Here is a 19,593-nt window from a genome sequence, read left to right on the forward strand (position 1 = left end):
GTCAGGTTCTTTTGTTTAATATTTGAACATATTTATATCTTCCAGAAGTGGAGAGAACAGGCTTCATTTTCAGCAGTCTCCCCGAATGCCTCTTCCTCACTGGAATGAACTACAGATACTATAGCCAGAAATTTCTTGTGCAAACAGAATTACATTATACACCTGCTTCATTATTGCTGCTCAGGAATAAGGATGAAATGTCAGGCAAAGGGTGGATGCTCTCTGAAGGAAAGGAATATAACTCTGGAATAACCGATTTCTGCAAGAAATAATTTATAACAAATTATTATAGGACTTACATTTTATGGAACATGAAACTAGTAGCATATTGTTACCTTATTGCAACTTAAGATCAAAAAGCTGTTCTCGATCCCCTCTTTCCTGCCCAGAGCTCAGACTCCATGCATAACCCAGCTCTTTGGACCTCCCTAAAGGATATCTGAGGCATGGGGCATTGTGCTGAGAAAGAGGCATGCCCCTGTCTCAATTCTGTTTTGATTTCCCTCTTGCCCACAAAAGTGACAAAGAGTGTAATCTATTTTATACACTAGATCCAGGTAGCAACACTACGCTGCTGTGAGAGTAGGAGGACATCGCTGTGATGTGAGAAGCCCTAATGCAGCTGTGTTGGCAGGCATAGCTCTATCATCTCCGCATGCTGCCTCAAGACTAGAAAACATTCAACCCTTTTAAAATATCTCGTAGGTAACAACACACTCAGTTCTCATTTGCCCAAGCTGTACTCTGGCACAGCAAGCAGCAGACTCAGAATCAGAAAGGCTTGTTTGTGGCTTCCTGAGCTGTAAGCACCATTTTTGGCAAAAAGGTGAGCAGCACCAGCAGAGTAGCAATACCCTCTCCTTCCATCACATGTTCTGCCTCATCTTTTCTATTCCAGGACAGGAAAGAAGGGAATATTCTGTAGCAGAGAGCACTACATAGATGGAAATGACTCTAATAAGGAAGAGTTTTCCATGAGGATTTCCACGTCTTCAAAATTTGCTACATACCATGTTGTATCAAGAAGATAAACTTGCTGGAGTGGAGTATGCAATCCACTATATTTTAAAATGTTGGTAAATTGAAAATGGATCATGTCACTTCACTCCTTCCTCCTCTTGTCCCCCCACACACCATGAATATATTTTGGAAAAGAAGAATACACCCACTACTTGAGCAGATTCTAAGTATTTCACAGATTATGCATGTAAGGAGGAAATAATAACATATAATTCGAGCAAATCTGCAGTGTTCCATGCCTATAGAAAAACTGCAGGAATTTGAGCAATGCAAACACTTGGACAGGAGGTAACCTTCCCCTGTGAAACAGGACCAAAGTGCAGCAATGGCTGAGACTTGCTGTGAATAATTAATAGTATTTTTTTCAGGCAGTGACTTATGCCTGAATTCCTAAAGGGAATGGTCTACTTAAACTGGTTTATTAGAGCTGAATCCCGAGGAAAATCCAAACCCTGTTTAATGAAGCAATCTGATCAATTTGTGATACATTTTCCCCTTTGTAGCTCTTCATGTGCTATTCAAACCCATACAGCACATAATTAAATCAAGGATGGCTAAAATATCTCACTTGCTAAATTACTATACATTTGCCTAATTGGTAATTACAACCCACTGTTGTCACAGACATTTGGTGAGTAATATCTCTGCTCCAGCATAGGCTTGAGCACAACTACAGACAGCAATAACACACAAGAACTGCTATATAGTTAAATGCTTAACAAGCACTATGGATAAATCAAAAAGAGCGTCACAACTTCTAAGGAACCAGAGCTTTAATTTACAGTGCAGAGATTAGCAATATAATTAATAGGAATTATAACAAAGCAAAGGAGAGAAATTACTGAAATCCTCTAAGCATGCAGCTTTGGGAAAAGCAAACAAACCCCAGACTTAAGCCAAATATTATCTAAAACACTTTACTGGTGCACTGTGCTTCTGATCTGTGATCCACCCCCTTTCCACCTAGCCAGCCTCCTGTTAAAAAGAAAAAATGATTTCACACCAATTCCACACTTCAGAACACGATTTCAGGGAGCTTTTATTTTCCTGTGACACAGGGAACAAGCAACGATAAGATCAGACAAAAGCACATAATTAGATTAAGTCTCATTAAAAAACTCCTCTTGTGCTTCAAAGGCACTTAACTCTATTAGAGTTAAGACTGAGAACAGTACATACACCAACAAGCACAACACAGTCATGTGTGCAGAAGAGACCCTCCACTACAGAAAGCGCATTTCTTGCCACAAAGCAAACAGTCACATCAAAAGTCAAACTACTTCTCTGAAACGCATGGATTTTGTGAAACAAGATGATATTAGATGGGGTACTTGATGTGCCTTTCATTGAAAGGCTTTCTAAACAGCTAAGAGGGAAACATTCAAAGGATGCGCCTGTAACACTCAGTGTATGTAATTGCTTTTTCGCAGTGAGCACCTGGTACGGCAGCAGCTCAGGGCACACACTTGCCACAAACCACTTCTTCAATAAATTGTCTGTCGGCATAGCAGACACATGTTGCAGATACCAGATTTCAGTCTCAGAGCGCCAGTGGGGAAGGCTGCAGACCTGTTGCTGCCCTCGAGCACACGTGCAACGCTCACCACTGCATCCCACCCCTCTCCTGAGACTGCTGCACCTGGCTCTGTGGTGGACACGTCTCAGATGTTCCACAGGGACTAGAATTTCTGCCTTTCAGAACTAGAGGAATGAAATGTCTGACCTTTAAGAGAAGGCAGGGAAAACCACCCGCAACACTTTTGCAGGAAAGACTAATTCAATTCTATCACGTTAGATTTCTAGAATGAAAGAGAAATGTAGGGATTTAAACATAAATTTATTACCAGGATTACTTGGAATTTAAAGATTAAACTATTTCCTTGAAAGAAATCAAGTAACTGTTATTGAAAATTTGATGCAAACCTGAATAAAATTATATTAATATACCTTTAATACTAGCACTGCAAATTAAGAAATTCAACAACTTCAGTGATGTATAGAAGGCTCAAAGAAATCATATGCAGCTTTTCTGAACAAAAAAGTTCTTATTCTTTTGCTAAATCTATTACATTAATCATACGTTTATAAATATCTTGATAGATACATATGCAAAGCTATAAAAGTAATCACATTCATATCAACTTGTCAATAATTAACCTATATTTTTCTCTGTGAAAGATATAATTACTGGTTTTATCAGCAAAATTCTTAAATTTCTGGGGAAATACACGATGCATAAAACATCCTTTAATTTTTGTTTCAAAGTTTTTATTACAAAAATCTTTATCTAAAATACTGAACTAATTCTCTAATGGACAATGTTCATTCTGATACTGTGAAGATGATTGATTAAATTATTTATTAGCAGTGAATCCTTAAGTGTGCAGTGCCATTCAGGTCAAATTTAGCTAGAGACTGACCCTAATCCTAAATCAGATTTTCTAGCTAGCCTCTCTTCTGCCAGCACAGAAAAGCTACAGATGGCAGAATGGAGGAATGCAACAATACCAAATAAGAACATCCCTTTTTAAAGACAACTTAAAAATAAATTTCTCATACAGATTTATGACTAAATTTGGTGCTAGGCAGAAGAAATATAAAATAAAACAAAACAAAAAGCTTCCTGGTGTGGAATATTGTTGAAAATATAGTGCTTCCACTGAAGCCAGCTCTGAGGCCAGAGAGGGTTGCAGAGCAGAACAGGGATGATGTTGAGGGGAGTGCTGTAGGCAAGAGGACTTTGTTAATAAGTTCTGCTCCTTCTTTCTCATTTTTTGGCTTCTCAAATCCTCTGTTCAGTGCCATTTTTGATGGTACTTTTTCATTTTGTTTTGGTTTTGTTTCCTTGGTTGATGCAAAGGGAGATCTGAGTATAAATGAAATTCAGTATCTACAAGGATGTTTCTATCTCACAGCCAATGCTATTCCATTGTTTGCTTCATGTCACTTTGGAAATGTAAAAAGGCCTTGTAGCAGGAATACATTACATATATTCTCAGTATGGGCCCCTTCGAACTGTAACAGCAACGAACTCAGGAGTCAAGACCTAGTGTCTAAACTACAATTTCCATACAATAGCCTCTTATATATCTGGTAAAAGCATTTAGTTCTTAACATCCATCTTCCCAGTTTCATACATTATTTACAGTGTACAGGAGCCCAGCATAAATAACATCACCTCTAATAATGAAATTAACAACACTCCCATGGATTATGCAACAGTAAATCCAGACAGACTTTTTTCAGAGCTGTGTTTGCACCTTTAACAATGCCATTAATTTAAGATAAATTTAATTCACAGTCAATACTTATTTCATGCATAAAAATGAATACAGCTAAACTTTAGATTTTTATTCCACCTATGTGAAAAGTTCCGCCACCCAAACTTTCTATAATGACAGACAAATAGTCCAGATGGAAATACCATGGTCACCAGGTGTCACAAGAAGACTTGGCCATGCTGTACAGGCAGCGTGCCAAAACTTTTCCAGAACCTTTTTCCACCAAAACCTGGGACACCAGTTACCATCCAACACAACAATAAAGCTAAATCCTTCTGGCAAGAAATCAAAAGACTTTGAGTGTCATCTTTCTCCAAAATATCCACCCTATCACCCACCTATCCCACAAACAACATACTGGGGGAACCTCCCGAACCTTTACTTAAGGTCTGCCCCTTTTTGAGGGCATGACCCCAGCCACGCAGCACACAAAACTTTTAACAAAGAGCTGTAATTAGTGAACCACACCACACTAAAGTGCCATTGTCTGGATGTCAAAGCCTCCGCTACAGAAAATATTTCAGCTTATTTGTGGAGACTGGTAGTAAGGCTTTCACAGTATGACTTGGCCATCAGAATTTATAACCAGGAAGATGTTTGATCCAGCTTCATACAATGGCCATTTATTTTAGTAGTATAGCATATGGAAAACACACAACCAGTACTAACATACTTGAAAATATCTTAAGTTCTCTGCTTCTCCTATTAGGACAGTAATTCACACTACAGCAGAATTAAAATCTGTTCAGCTATAAAAATGAGGCAATAACACATCTCTCATTAGAAACTCTCTCTTAGGAAAGCCTCTTTCCCTGACAAAAGTTCCATGAATGGTTTTCTAGTTTCTCTGCCTCGAGGGCTGGAAAGTCAGTCAGATCACCAAAAATACCCTCAGAACTATATATATAAATACACACAGAGTTCTTATGATTTTTGTGAGCCTAGCAGCCTGACACTAGAGAAGGCAATACAATCCATTCCTAAGCACTGGGAGAGGCAAATTTATTTGGCCACTGCTGGAGAGCAGGAACTGTTTGCAATGGGGCAGGTTTTTTGCTACTTCTGGGGGCATATTCTGCTAACACCAGCTGGGTGGTAAAGCCCGGAAAAGCCAAACACTTCTGTGTCTGTGCACCAGTGCTGAACATCTGCAGTTTTCACTGCTGGTGTGAAGAACTGCTATGCAAAGTTTGATCCAAGAGGCCTTTTGGAAAAGGAAAAAAAGCCCTTCAGTTAGGAAGGCTCCATTCCCTCTAAGACAAGAGGACTGTGTGGCTCTCATCCTACCCCAAGAGTGGCTTTGCTGAAGCAGAGAAGCTCAGCCTATGCAGCTAAAAAGAACAGCCACAAAATAGCAGCCTAAGAGCAGACATTGTGCCTCGAGGATCAGCAGCATAGGGCAGCAGCTCTGGTTCAGGGTCCCAGCAGAAGAGACAAACTAAACCTGGGATGGTTGTAGAGCCTCAAGAACTGAACCACCTGTTCCAGGGCGACAACTGGCCCACCAGAGAACCTTCTCTGAGGTGGACAATGAACCGGGAGCAGAGCAAACAGAAAGAGAAGCAAACCTCTGAGTCTCCTGCCTTCTGTGATTTTGGTGAGTGCAGTTGGTACTTGGGCTTTTTACAGCCTCACAGCAGGACACAAGAGTCATCTCCTGAAAGGGGAGCCCACAATGGAGGTGGCCTCAAGGGAGTTCACAGCGGGGTCAGGTCTGACATTCAGGGTGGCAGCAGTGGCCACCAAAAAGACAGCAGCGTCAAAGAAGCAGAGAAGTAAGATGGGTATAGGATTGCAGTGACCTAGACGTGAGGCTGGAAAAGAATGCCAAGAGGAAGCTTGGCATTGGGAAGATGGTGCAAGTGGACAGGAATTTGGGATTGGCAGAGAAAACAGGGAGTAGAAGTACCTGAAAGGGATCTACAACAGATGAGGTTGAGAGTGTGTGTGGCTCAAGTGGAAGGCTATTTGGAGCAGAGTAAGGACTATAAATAGGTCTGTGCTAGGATCAGTGGAGAACTCCAGAATGAGTGGAAGCATTGGGAGGTTCTGGGACTGGTGTGGAAACTTCTGAACTGTGTATGGGGGCTGGTGACGACGAGGGACAAAAAGTACTCCAAGAGAAGGTGTTTGAGAATCTCATCTGAGCTTGACTGCAGCCAGTACCTCCTTCGGCTACTCCAGCTCGGAGGCAAGGGTGCACACCCAGGACTAATTTACTTCCCTGCAGAACTGTCCACTTTGGTTTTTGGTTTTGTGCAGGGCTGATGCAATGGGATCTGTGTCTGTGACTGAGGCTGTCTGGCAGAGGTGAGGAATTTTTTTATTGCAGAAGTCCAGAGAGGTGGTTTAGACACCACTTTCATGCCCTCATCAAAACAATCTTCAGCATATCCTGCAGTGAAAATAATGCAGTTGAGGTGAGATTATACAAAGTTAAGTTGAAGGCCTTAGAAAGATTTTATTGCAGAGTCTATGGTCCCTCACCTTCCTACCCCTAACTCTATGACAGCACAAGCAATGAATAATACTGGGTACCCCCACCAAAACACCTGGGCTTGACTTACTAAGATGTTGAATACTTAAGGATCCTGTTCAGTCTGAGTTGTGACTGACTACGTGCTCTGAAAACTGACTCCTCCAGAGCACCCCTAACCAGGGACTTCTGAAAACATTAGCTCCACATCAACGTTTCCTAAACTGATAGAGGGGCTATGGCCAGAAAAAAATCAATAAACCTGAACTAAATTGTAATTAGGACTATTGTATGATAGAATCAGATTTAGAGAGAGAAAGCACATTCCTCAGGCATCAGTTTTAAAAATAAATAAATAAATTAAAACAAACAAACAAACAAAACACTTAAATAACATACTTTTTGCTGCATGCAACAAAACATGTTTCATTCTGCAACCTTAGCAGCTTGTGTTAAACTGAAGCAGCCACAGCTGACCTTCCTCAGTCTCTCTGACAAGTCTATATTAGTTGTCCTCATTACATAAAGACAATCAATCAGAAATTGGAGAACAATGGCCTTATGAGCGTTCATAAAAAATGAATGCAAATCCTCTAAGCCACTCAGGGACAAATTATTCCCAGAGCTACAGACATACGTCTGCACCAAAGTCAACATAATTTTTTTCTGAGAAGGGACTGGACACAAGAAGGCAGCTTGCTGATGCCTCAGGAAGGACAACCACCAAAAAGCTTTTCATGTTTCCCTGTTCTGTGCAACTCCTTCATCCTCTCTCTCATCAGTGTGGCACAGAGCAGGAAAGGTATTTATACAAGTAACTGTTGTGTTTTGGTTTTTTTTAGTATTCTGGTATTATTCATATGTACATGCTTTCTGCTAACATATTTAGCTAATTTATACATGAATTCAGTTTCATCAAGTTCTTCATTACTAATTGGGTTTATCAGAGAGGGATTCAGGGCAAGGATGCCTCCACTTTCTGTCCTCCAAAACCTTCTACCGCATGGCAGGCCAAGCTGGCTCCACATCACTGATTTCTAATGCAGAGCGTACAGAGTACCACTGTCACACATGATTGAAACAAGCTAATACCTTCAATTTTCAAGGGAGATATAGAGCAGAAAAACAATTATCAAGGAAGAAATGAGATCCTGTGTGCTTAAGTCATGCAGGTCTGATAGAGGTCACCAGAACTGCAATTTCTCATATATCTTCAGAAGAAAAAATATGAGGTCTTGTTCAAAATAGTAATGGGCCACTGCATATCACATTTAGAACCCCAGATGCCTGCTAGAAATGTCAATAGCTGATAGTCAGGGATCCTGTTTGGTATACATGAAAAGCAGCTGTTCTTAATATACTTAGTTAACCCAACACCATTAAGCTTATGTTTGGTCATCAGTGGGTCAACTATCATTTTCTTCCTCCTCCCACAACCCTACACACTCCCTTCACAAAATACACTCTCATAGCCCAAATCCTAGATGCACTTTATCAGAATTTGCACTGCTTAAAAACCATTTTACTGATTTGCTGTTTTCTCCCAATCCCATATACAGATTTAAATCAAGATGCAAGTGTTGGTTTTGGTCTCAACTTAATGGAACAAAAACTCAATATTTGAATAGAAAGTGTCATCCTGCAACTTCCTTAATAGGATTTGCTCCTCTAGCTATATTTTAAAAGTGAATGTACTTTTCAGAGCCTAAAACACTATGAGCTAAAATTTTCCAGTGATCAAAAAATCTTAGAATAGTTCTTACTGTTCTCTGTTGAGCTGATCTTCACTTGAAGCATTTAAAAGATAGGTTGTATTTAGCAATTTTGTCTGCTTTGGCCATTCAGTTTAACCAAGGTCCTTCACTAGGTACTCCTGGAATCCATCTAAACAACTGAAATGTCACAGACAAAACACTCCCAAACTTTTGACATTGCACAGTGCATCTGTTCGTTTCTAGATCTTTCTCCACAGTTGCAGATAAATATACCTGCACATCAGTGCTTCACATTTCTCCAAGGTAACCTAGAATCAAGTGCAGTCAGCTGATGAAACGTTAATCTTGTTTTCACTCCCAAATGATAAGAAAAAAAAAGAAGTTAATACCGAAATATGTATGTATGCATGTACAAACATATTTTCTGTTTGACAATAAAGTCAGTAAGTCTCCAAGTTTCAGACTGTCAACCAGCCAACAACCTTTGCGCCATCACTGTCAAATAATGGTAGAGTCCAGATGGTCACAGTAGGTGATGTGGGCAAAACTCTCTTGTCTCTGCTTTGATAAATAAGATATGCCCTACGACATCTAAAAAATATCATCCAAGTAAAGCATGACATTTCACGGTAAGCAAAAAAAACCCAAAACCTCACAACCTTGAAGACACTGGAAGTCTCCAATCTGTACTCTTTTCAGCTTCCATGGAAGCTGCTGACTTGTTAAATTCTGCCCAAGTTCTCTGCTGTAAAGCAATCTCAAAGTATACAAACAAAACCTCATCTGTACCAGGGGCTCATAAAGAGCTCCTGAATTCTAGAGCTATAAGAGTTAAAACTGACTTTGTTCCAGGCCTCCACTTTTGACTAGGAAATTATGCCTCATACAATGCTGCCAGGAAACTTCCTTTTACGCACTGTAGCTGCACATATAATAATAATGCAGAGTGAATAAACCACATAGGTGAATAGTAGCCACAGACACATTTCTACAGAGTCAAAGAAATTATGATAACATTATCCAGACCTAACAGTTCCTCAGCAAAGATATGTATGTAATTCCTGAGTCATGCACTTGGAAGCAAAGGTGAGTAGGGTAACATCAGCAAGCTAGTTTGAATTACTAAGAAATACTTGCAAATGCATTTGGCAAGCCAATCCATAAAATGACCCAGTATTTTGATGATAAAGATTTCAAATACTTTAATTTTGTGAAGTAGCAGCTCCATCCTTTAAGTAAAATCTTTTCACAGAAATGTCATGCATGTTCACAGTCTCATATATAACTTCACTCCCCACTTCTCATGAGTGTGGGGAGGTGGGGAAAGAGGAAGCAATATGTTGTGCAACGCAGTATGTGTAGCCAAGCAAGTATAAAATACATTTGACAACTAACTACATGGAGATACTGTTGCTACTGTCAAATCTATCTTTAAATATGTGCCTAAATAAGGGGCTTGGAGTTTGTTTCACATGCTTGCTGAAGTCCAGGGGACCCTCTCTATTATTACGTGCTAGGAGCACTCAGGCTTATACATAAGAAACAGAAGCAGGTACATTACACTGGACTACAACACACCACTATAAACTGGTCCTTAACACACATCTGCTCACTTCCCAAGCCGTGTTCTCAAGAGACATGCTAATCACAGCAAAGCCTCATGGTATGGATGACACACAAACACATTCTTATAGTCCAACAGACAGCACAGAATAGGGCACAGTTTAAACCTTGAAGTTCATGACTTCTACAGTTCAACTCTTTTTGAATTAGATGTGCCTTCTATTATACTGAAATTACTCATTCTGTCTCAAAATGTGGCCAGGTAGAAATCTGCAGCTGGAAAGGTATTAAAAAAAGAGTGGGAGGTGAGGGAAGGTTTTGGAATTGTAGCTTCAGAGGTGATGTTGGCACTGACTGACTAATACCTGGATTTCTGCTGCACTGAAGATTTTCAGATGGCTGTACGTACTTCAATCGGCAAAAATAATGCTGTTTAAAAAAATAGGAAAATATATCACATATACTTAAAATACAGCTGCACATTTGAGTTCAAATCAGATTTTTTGACAGATTCTATATCTTAGAGAAAGGGGGAAAAGAATGGCAATGATGTGATTTGATATTTTTAAATACTTTTGGTCTTAAATACTGTGGACCTTTTAACTCAATGTTGGAAAGATAGCCTTGGAAAGTAGTTTCACAGTAGGAACAGGACTATTTTAAGTAACAACAGATAACTTTAATTACTACAATTGAGCTTTTAAACTTGAAGACAAACAAAAAGGCCAACCTCCCAACTCCAAGTTTGCAGAGTAGGTAGTTTTCTTCAAGCTTTATGCAATGGCTGGCTATCTGCTTGAGTCCCCTCATTTAGCTGACACTGATTTCCTTCTTCATCAAAATTTCAGTTAAAAAAAAAAACCTGAAAATATTTCCAAGTCAGAACATGAAAATAAAATGTAAAAATTATACACACAGATAAACATATGTGCTATACTACATGCTTGAAAACCTCCAAGATTTAAACAGAATTAGAGGCTATAGTGACTTTTTACTCATGCTCCCCCCCATCTCAGCCCCAGCTAAAGAACATTAGTTTTCCTCTATTCCAATTTGAACTGAGCATCAACTGCAGCAGCCAAAGGGATGTGAGAGTGCACGGCATGTAATTTGGATGGATTCTGGAAAGCCAGTACTTTGGTTGAAAGGATAATTCTGCACTCTCTGATCACATCCTCTCTGCAAACCAGGCTTAGTGCCTCCAGAGGGACAAGTTTGATTCTTCACCTCCCTGGCTGCCTCCTGGACTATGTGCGCTTCTGCATCTGCAGGCTGCAACAGCAAGTCCACCTGGGTCATCAGCTCCCTCCTTTCAGAGACTGTGATCAGTATGGAAAGTAGTAGGAAGACAGACTTCCTGACACCAAGCTGTTGTTTCATCTTAACAGCAGGAATACAAACCAACAAGCAGTTTATGCATATACCTCTCTTATCCTGAAGTGGAACACTGTGGAAGGGTATATAAACCCAGTGAATATATGATATATGGATATGTGGCGATATGTGAACAGGTGATTCATGACCTGAAGAACTTGAAACCCTTAGAGAAGAGTCATATGTAGGTTAGAATCAAAACTGACTTTTTTCTTTTTCTTTTTAAGATTTTTCTTCCAAGAGCTTTTTAAGAAAACATGGGAAAAGATCAGAAAATGAGGAGGAACGGGAGAAGTTAGGCAAAATATTTTTTTGAAAACTGATAATCTGAAAAGCTCTTGAAATATGTAGTGAAGAAGCACAGACCTGCATGCAATTTTTATTACTTTTTTTGCATTCTGTGTGTTCTTTCATGGCCCTTGCTGACTGCACAACACACAATTTTGATGGTTTCAGCTGGGACAGAGTTTTCTTTAGAGTGGCTAGCACAGGGCTATGTTTTGGATTTGTGCTGGAAACAGTGTTGATAATGCAGGGGTGCTTTAGTTATTGCTGAGCAGGGATTGCAGAGTGTCAAGGCCTTTTCTGCTCCTCACACCGCCCCACCAGCGAGCGGGCTGGGGGTGCACAAGAAACTGTGAGAGGACACCGCTGGGACAGCTGACCCCAACTGACCAAAGGGATATTCCAGACCACAGGATGTCATACTCAGCAATAAATCGAGGCGGGGCGGGCTGACGGCGCAGGGCACTTTTGGGAAATGGCCGGACATTGGTTGGTTGGTCGCGAGCAATTGTTTTCATTTGCTTTACTTGTATTTCCTGGGTTTTATTTCTCTTTGTTATTTTCCGTTTCATTACGATTTTTTATTATTTTATTTCAATTATTTTATTTCCATTATTAAGCTATTCTTATCTCAATCCATGAGTTTTCTCACTTTTACCCTTCCGATTCTCTTTCCTCCATCCCGCTGCAGAGTGACTGAGCGAGCGGCTGTGGGGTGCTTAGTTGCTGGCTGGGGTTAAACCATGACAGCTACATGCTCCATGTCCCACACAGCTGAGCTCCCTCCAACAGCGTAAGGACAGGTGTCCTGGCAATGGGACCCACAAAGGAGTTGCTGTAGTTGTAACCCTCATCAGGAAGGCTTGACCATTTCAGCTGCTTTACTAAAAGGCTAATTTTCCTGGGCTACATTCTGCTACAGTCCTCACCAACAGTCTACTAAAAAAAAAAATAATCCTGCATTGTCTACTCTGACAATTATTGAAAATATTTATTCCTATCTAAGAGGAGCAAAGAGTGAATGTTAAAGAGTAGTTTTTAGATGATACTGTGAAGGATATTTAAGTTATTAGCACATAAGAGGACCAGGGAAAAAAAAAAAAAAAGTTCTTTTATCCTTTTGTTTTCCACTGTCCCCTGTATGAATAGAACTCAGTTACTGCTATCTGATTCTGGAAATAGTTTTGATTCCTGTAACTTACTTCTCTGCCCTTGTTGGCTTCCTTTTTCTCTCTCCTACTACTTCTGATATCTTCCAGAGTTCATCAGAGTATAGCAGAATTCGGGCATGTTCGTCAGCAGTATTTTGACAAACGCAAATCAGAAACCAGTCTGCGTCCTCTTTACTTTTTCTGGCCTGGTATTCTTCCTTTAGATGGACTGATAAGTAAATACTGATTCATGTGCCTGCCACTCTCCTATTGGTTAAATACTTCAATTTTATTTTTTAAATACTAAACCAGACACTTGTTCTATGTGTATTCTATCCAGAAGACAGAACTTGGACTGTTCCCTGCAGCCAGGCTCAGCTCTGCTCTATTCTGTAGATAGATATATTTATTTACATGTCTCCCCCAACCCAATCCCACATTGTCATTATGGCCCTGCAGTCCTGTAGGAAAAAGTGTATGTGATCTATTGTCTTTGCTGAATTACCAGATGAACTATTTTAAGAAAGATGAGTCACAGAAGACACATTGGAAAAACAAAAAATCAGATATAGAGTACAATAGCTTATAGAAATACAATGGCTAGGATTTTCAATAGAGTTAACTGATTCTTGTGGGTCCTCTGTGAATTCCAGGCAACATGTCTACTTATTGTAACTCATACATTTACTGCTTCAAATCTGCTGGTTTCCATTATCTTTCATATATTTGAAAAATGCTTTGTAGGAAAATAAACCTATCAACTATCAACTTCCTCTGTTGAAAACCTAATAACTAAACTCAAATATATTTTACAAATATTTGCTTCCCCATAAACCCACAAATGAAATTTAGAGAGCATTTTACACATACATATTTGATTCAGACCACCAGAGTAAGTGAATCCCCATAATAACTTCCAATATAAAGGCTTAAACTACATTAATTTCCTCAAGTTAATGCAGTATGATGAAAAAACGTGTGTTTATTAAATAATATATCCATTGACCTCTCTCATCCAAGGACAGGCTAATATTTATGACCACTTTTACTGGAAGAAGAGAGCTGATGGAATTGCTGCTTTTTGCAATCCTATCTACAAAGGAAGGGCAGTCATACAAGGGGAGAGACTGTGCTTGGATTCCCAACCAGCAAGTACTCTCTACCAAGATGTTCTCCTGAGACCATGCAGAAAGTCCAGTTCAACTTCTGAGGTGCCTCCTCCCTGAGCTTCCTTGTTGTTTGCTTCTTCTCACACAGTCTCATTAGGCTTTATTCTTTCCCTGAAGTTTAGGCAAATAATTTCAGACTGCTTTGCGTGTTTACTGCATTTATGTTAGTAGTCCTTACTGTTGTATCTATAAGCTCAGTGAAGGACCCTCTTTGCTTGCCTTTACCCTAAATAAGTGGTAAATTTGAAGCAGCCTCAGCAAGTTTTTACCCAGACCATCACTGAGTATACACTTGAAATCTTTATGGTGTGTCTCCACTGCCACATAGCATTGGGCACTACTACATTTTCAATCTGCATCTTGAGATACTATGAAAAGTTAAGGCCACCTGAAAGCTGACACAAACCCTCAGTCAGACCCCCAAACCTCCAGCCAAGTGTTTCTTACTTGCTAAAAGTGAATCAAAATTTTACATTCCTGAGATCACATCATGTTTCAATAAAAGTTTGATTTTTTTGAGGTAAGGTGATGTTTGTTTTAGTTAATTGGAAGGGCTGACCCTATGCATTCTGAAGGAATAGCTGCAATTTACTTGCCTGGGGAAGGGGCAGTAAAGACAGTCTGTCTCACATTACACTTGACTAAGCCTTTGTACACCAGAGAAGTACACCAGTCTTTGGGAGACAGAGTCCTCATATGTCCCTGGTTGAGTACTTTGGTAAGGAACTGTTAGTATCTACTCGCACTGTGCTTTTGCTCCAATGTGGGCAGAGAAGGAATTTCACATGTTTGAAATGTTCTGAATTGAACATTTTGAAACAATTCGCAATGATTTGGAGTTCAAGTAGACAAGTCATCAGCATAAAGTTTCTTGTATGTCTGTAGTATTTGCAAATATTGAGGGCTTTCCTTTTAAAAGTCAGGAAGCATATGCTCTATACTGTTCATACCTGAAATGTATTTGACTGACTGACCTGACTTTGACCAATTTTTTTTATTTTTTTATTTTTTACTGGATAATTCTGGTATCTGCACTACTTATTTAGAACTATTAATATGCAATATTCATTACTCTGTTCTAGTTCCCTGGCTACTGTAACAAATCTGAGCATACTTTTTTTGCACTACAAGTAGATTTTTCAAGAAACTATAAAGAAAAGGTATTAAAATTTTGTAATATGTGAAATGAATGGACAAAAGGCAACAATTTGAAAGTTTCTCCTCCCTTCAAAAATAGAAACCGAAGCACGACTCATGTAAACATTTATGCATATAATTATATATAAACACATGCCTACTCATCTGCTACATCTGCATAAGTGTCTGCAGGATATGGGCCTAATTCCCAGTTTCCTTTCAATTCACTCGTATTTCCAATCCACACTTTGGAACAAAAGTAAATATAACAACTCCAGTCACTTACAGTACACCACACTTCCAAATTACTCTATGAACAATTATATGACAATTAAGGACATAAGTACCTCACATAACATGGAGCTAAACAGAGATTCCAGCTTGGGACCTGAAAAACATGAACCACATTATTGCAAACACTCTGCCAGACTCATTAATCCTGTCTCTATACAGGATTGCGCAGCCCTGTGCTGATGATTTATAGTGTTCTTGAGACTCCAGCTAGTATAGGAACATGGCAACACACTGTGCTTTCTAGTATACATGCCTAAAAATATTTATCAATGTCTTGTAATAAAATGCCTAACTCCCAACTCCTCATCCACAACCTCAACAAGAGAGAAAAAAGAAAAAAACAAATCACAAAATTTGCATCATTGTTGCAACAAAACAAAGCCCTTGGATTTATTAAAATACATACTCAGAGGTACCCTATGTTCTTTCACCAAAAGCCTTTATTCTTTTCCACTGAAAAATGTTTTGTCTTTTAAATGTGATTTTCATGTGCGTCCAAGTTAATTTGCCAGCCTCACTGAAGAAAGCAATTGATTGCAAATCAAATGGTGGAGAAGAGTGTGTTAGTATATTGTCCCATAAAAGGAATGGTAAATACAGTCTTGAAGCAAGATATTAAAATACAGAACTGATAAATGGAAAGAAAATGTACTGGAGAAACTGTTCCACAATTCTGTCTAATTTGGTATAATGTATTTAAGAACCAGAAATGTCCATCACACCAAAATCTCATGATGACTGAGTGGGTGATGCACAGCTCAGCAGTTCCAACAAAAAATATCCCTAATCCCTGCATGCTTTAAGTAAATTGCTAAAAATCACTACTAAAACCAACACTTGAAAAAAATTAAGTAAATACAATGAGTAAAATTCTGTCATTGGTTCTGAGGGGCCACCTCCCATTTATCCTTCTCATCCATGGAACAGACCAGCAAAGAGCTGACATACAGTTTTTCCATGACCTTTAAATTACTTTTCAGTGCTGTGATAAAGAATTCCAGTGACGTAAAAGGAAACTGAAGACACTTCTCTCCCCAGTTTTATGAATATGCTTGTCCAGTGGTTCGCAGTTGGCTTATGTTGTTTCATCTTACTGCTCTTGCCCACATGAAAGATCTGTATTGCCACTTTTTTTTTTCTTTGGCTCCTCTGATGCTGAAGATAACAATCTTATTCATGGTCTGGAATCTCAACCATTTCATTAAAGAGCCACTAACAAGGGACAAAAAACAAGCCCAGATTTTGCACTCTGGCTACTATTGCTCTGTGCTTGTGAGAATCATAGAATCACAGAATATCCTGAGTTAGAAGGGACCCACAAGGATCATTGAGCCCAACTCCTGTAGCAAAGAACAAAGGTGTTATGTCAGAGGTCACCATCAGCATATGACATCCCTTCAAAAGAGGACTGTTAATGAACTGCTATCTGTCCTGGACCCTCTGAAATGTAATTGCAATACCTTCAAGCTCTCAGGAAGGTTAAAAAAACCAAAACAAAACCACAGCAAAGTCCCAGATGTTTCTGGGCAGCTGCCTCAAGGTGTGAAGCATTCTGTTCATAGCTTTCACACAGCTTACCATAAGCAGCTGTTTTTTCACCAGATCATAGTAGAGGGGGGACAGTGATGTGTGAGAAAAGAAACAAAAAAGACGAGAAATTGAGAAAACAACTCTGAAAGAGTTCTAGTGCTTGCAAGATCACATTTTTCTGCTGCAGTTGCAGACTATTTGTGAGGCTCAAAACAAAACCCACCTCTCCAAATACAGAAAGGGTATTTTTTTCTGGAAAAAAAAACAAGACTGAAAACTAAATAGATCAAGGCTACAAAATTAACTGTTGAGATATTAATTTTGTCATTCACTAAAATGCTGCCAAGTTGCAGTTATCAGAAGCAAACTAAGGTGTGTAAAAGACTTTTATGCTCTGCAATGTATTCCTCATAAATATGTGTGTTGAACACTGCTACCACATGCTGTATGATGGGCAGGAATATGACTGGGTACGAAAACTGAATTATTATCTTATCTTGTTTCTGTTAGATCTGAAGTGCACTGATCAAGTAGGAAAGGGATGCCTGATTCTGCCTTTCATAAACAAAAACACTTGTTGGTTTCCAAAGCTGCAACCCCATCAGTTTTCTTCCCCACACTAAATTCCTACAAAAATTGAACAGAACGATAACTGTTGATAAGGCTCTGGTAAACCTCTGGGAACAGCTGATGTGAGCTAAGGCAACTTGCAGCAACTGAACATCCTCCTTCTCTTGTGCTGGACACTCAGGTCAATTCAAAACATCCTGACATTCACCCACCACTTCCAGAAAACTGGAAAAGTTCAAGTTGCAGTTCCACCTTGCTGCTGTAGCTGTTGCAGTTCTTCAGTGCCCTTTACATGCCAGACATTTTGCAAGGCAGAGAAAAAGCCCCCAACACAAAAAGCTTGTTTTCTAAACTGCATGTATACCTGTGTATACAGGTCCTGTGCAAGTAATCCATTGACATGTGTGAACTTTGACAGGTGAGACATAGGCTGCCTCCTCTCCATTTTTCACTTGGCCTTACTATTTACTTTGTTTAGCACACAAGATTCAGCCTGCTAACCTGGGCACATGCAAGTCAGCCTGCACATCTGTGCAAGGTCTCCTGTGTCCTGGATTCACTGAAGATGCTTCTTTCATGTGCCCAGACTCTGCACACAGGGCAACTGCTTGTCTGAAGTCACGTTTTGTTCTTTTTTTTAACCAAATACATGGTAGCTCCAGCTGTAAAACACATTACAAAGATGAGAGAGAGATAATACGCCAAAAAGGGGATGAAAAATGGAAAGGAAATTTCAAGAGTAGGCATCTCTTGTACTTTCCAATACGTTTTAATAGCTACATTCCCACTCCACTCCTTCACAGAACAATAGGCATGGCTTCTTAAAGGTATTCTTTATTTGAAAACCAAAGTTCTTTGACTGTCTACACCACAGGCTGCTGACCTCTTCTGATTTCCCAAGTGGTGTATTAAAGTGTTTTTCTGTGGGGAACTCCACATTGCATGTCAACACAGAGATCACAGCAAAGCATGTGAGAACCAGAGGTAAAGTATTCCTGGATGAGAAGCCTGAGCTGTAAAACATTTCTAGAGGGGATGAGGTCAAGTGGAATGAGTCCATCTATAAGGCACATCATAAGGCTCTCTCAGGCAGTTTTTCCATCACAATTTGTACCTGCTCTCCAGAAATGCCTCTCTACCTAAGCATAGCAGAAGAGTTGCCCTACCTCACTGGCAATCATGGTATGGATGACAAGAAGCTTGCATATCACATGGGCAGCCACCCTGGCTTAACACTGTGTGCCTCCATGCAAGCGGGACCTAATAGAGAGAAACTGACAGTGGTGAATGTACAGAGGACCGTGCAGAAGGCTGTATGGGAAGAAGACAAATAGACAAAGTAGGTAAGACAGCCTGAGGTCAACAAAAAAAAACCTAAGATGAAGTAGTGGGTGGTAGCAAGAAGTAAGAGTTACAGGATGTGCAGACCAACAATCTTTTTCCTTCTGAGAGCCAGCAAGCATTATTTAAGAGGAAGCTCATTCACTTTCCTGAAATAGTCAAAATTTTTGCAAAGAGCCAGTCACAGCTAAAACACATAGTACTGTATTATTCATAAGCATTTTAACAGTCACTGCCCAGACTTGCCAAGCAATTGTGATTTGTATGACAAACACAGCAGTGTAACATCTGCATTATTTTCCTAGTATGCAATAAGCTATACCAATAATAATAAGCATGTAAATAGCACTACAAGGTCACACATTGCTTTTCACAGTAAAACATACTTTTTGTCTCCCACTCACCCTCCAAAGAGCTTAAATACAGTTCAGATGATAATCCCAGCACAGGTTATATGAAATTCTATAATACGATGGGAAAATAAATTGGTTTGCCTTTCTCATAAATTGCTCAATGAGTTGCATTTGACCCATGGCCACAGTTCCATACCTTCACTGCCCTGCTTGGACTTTTCAAATCTTTCCAGCAGGTCAAGGGGAAACTGAGCTCAGGTCTCGTGTGCCCCCCAGAACAAACAGTTTCCCTTGTATAATCCTCAAGAATGGCCTGCCACAACATACCCGTATA

The 19,593-nt window shown here is 39.6% G+C and overlaps 1 protein-coding gene across 10 annotated transcripts in view; it reads right to left on the minus strand.

Annotated features, from left to right (window-relative positions):
- RPS6KA2 (ribosomal protein S6 kinase A2) overlaps positions 1-19,593 on the minus strand; it is a 309,958-nt gene that overhangs the window by 124,588 nt on the left and 165,777 nt on the right. The window contains exon 1 of one of the 10 annotated variants that reach the window (XM_065057606.1): positions 10,421-15,559. The exons of the other annotated variants lie outside the window; for them this stretch is intronic. The gene's annotated coding sequence lies outside the window, so the exon portion shown is untranslated. Of the gene's footprint in view, positions 1-10,420; positions 15,560-19,593 lie in introns of those variants that run through there. 10 annotated transcript variants of the gene reach the window in all.

The sequence above is a fragment of the Columba livia genome, chromosome 3 (assembly GCF_036013475.1).
Source record: "Columba livia isolate bColLiv1 breed racing homer chromosome 3, bColLiv1.pat.W.v2, whole genome shotgun sequence".
Lineage (NCBI taxonomy): Eukaryota > Metazoa > Chordata > Aves > Columbiformes > Columbidae > Columba > Columba livia.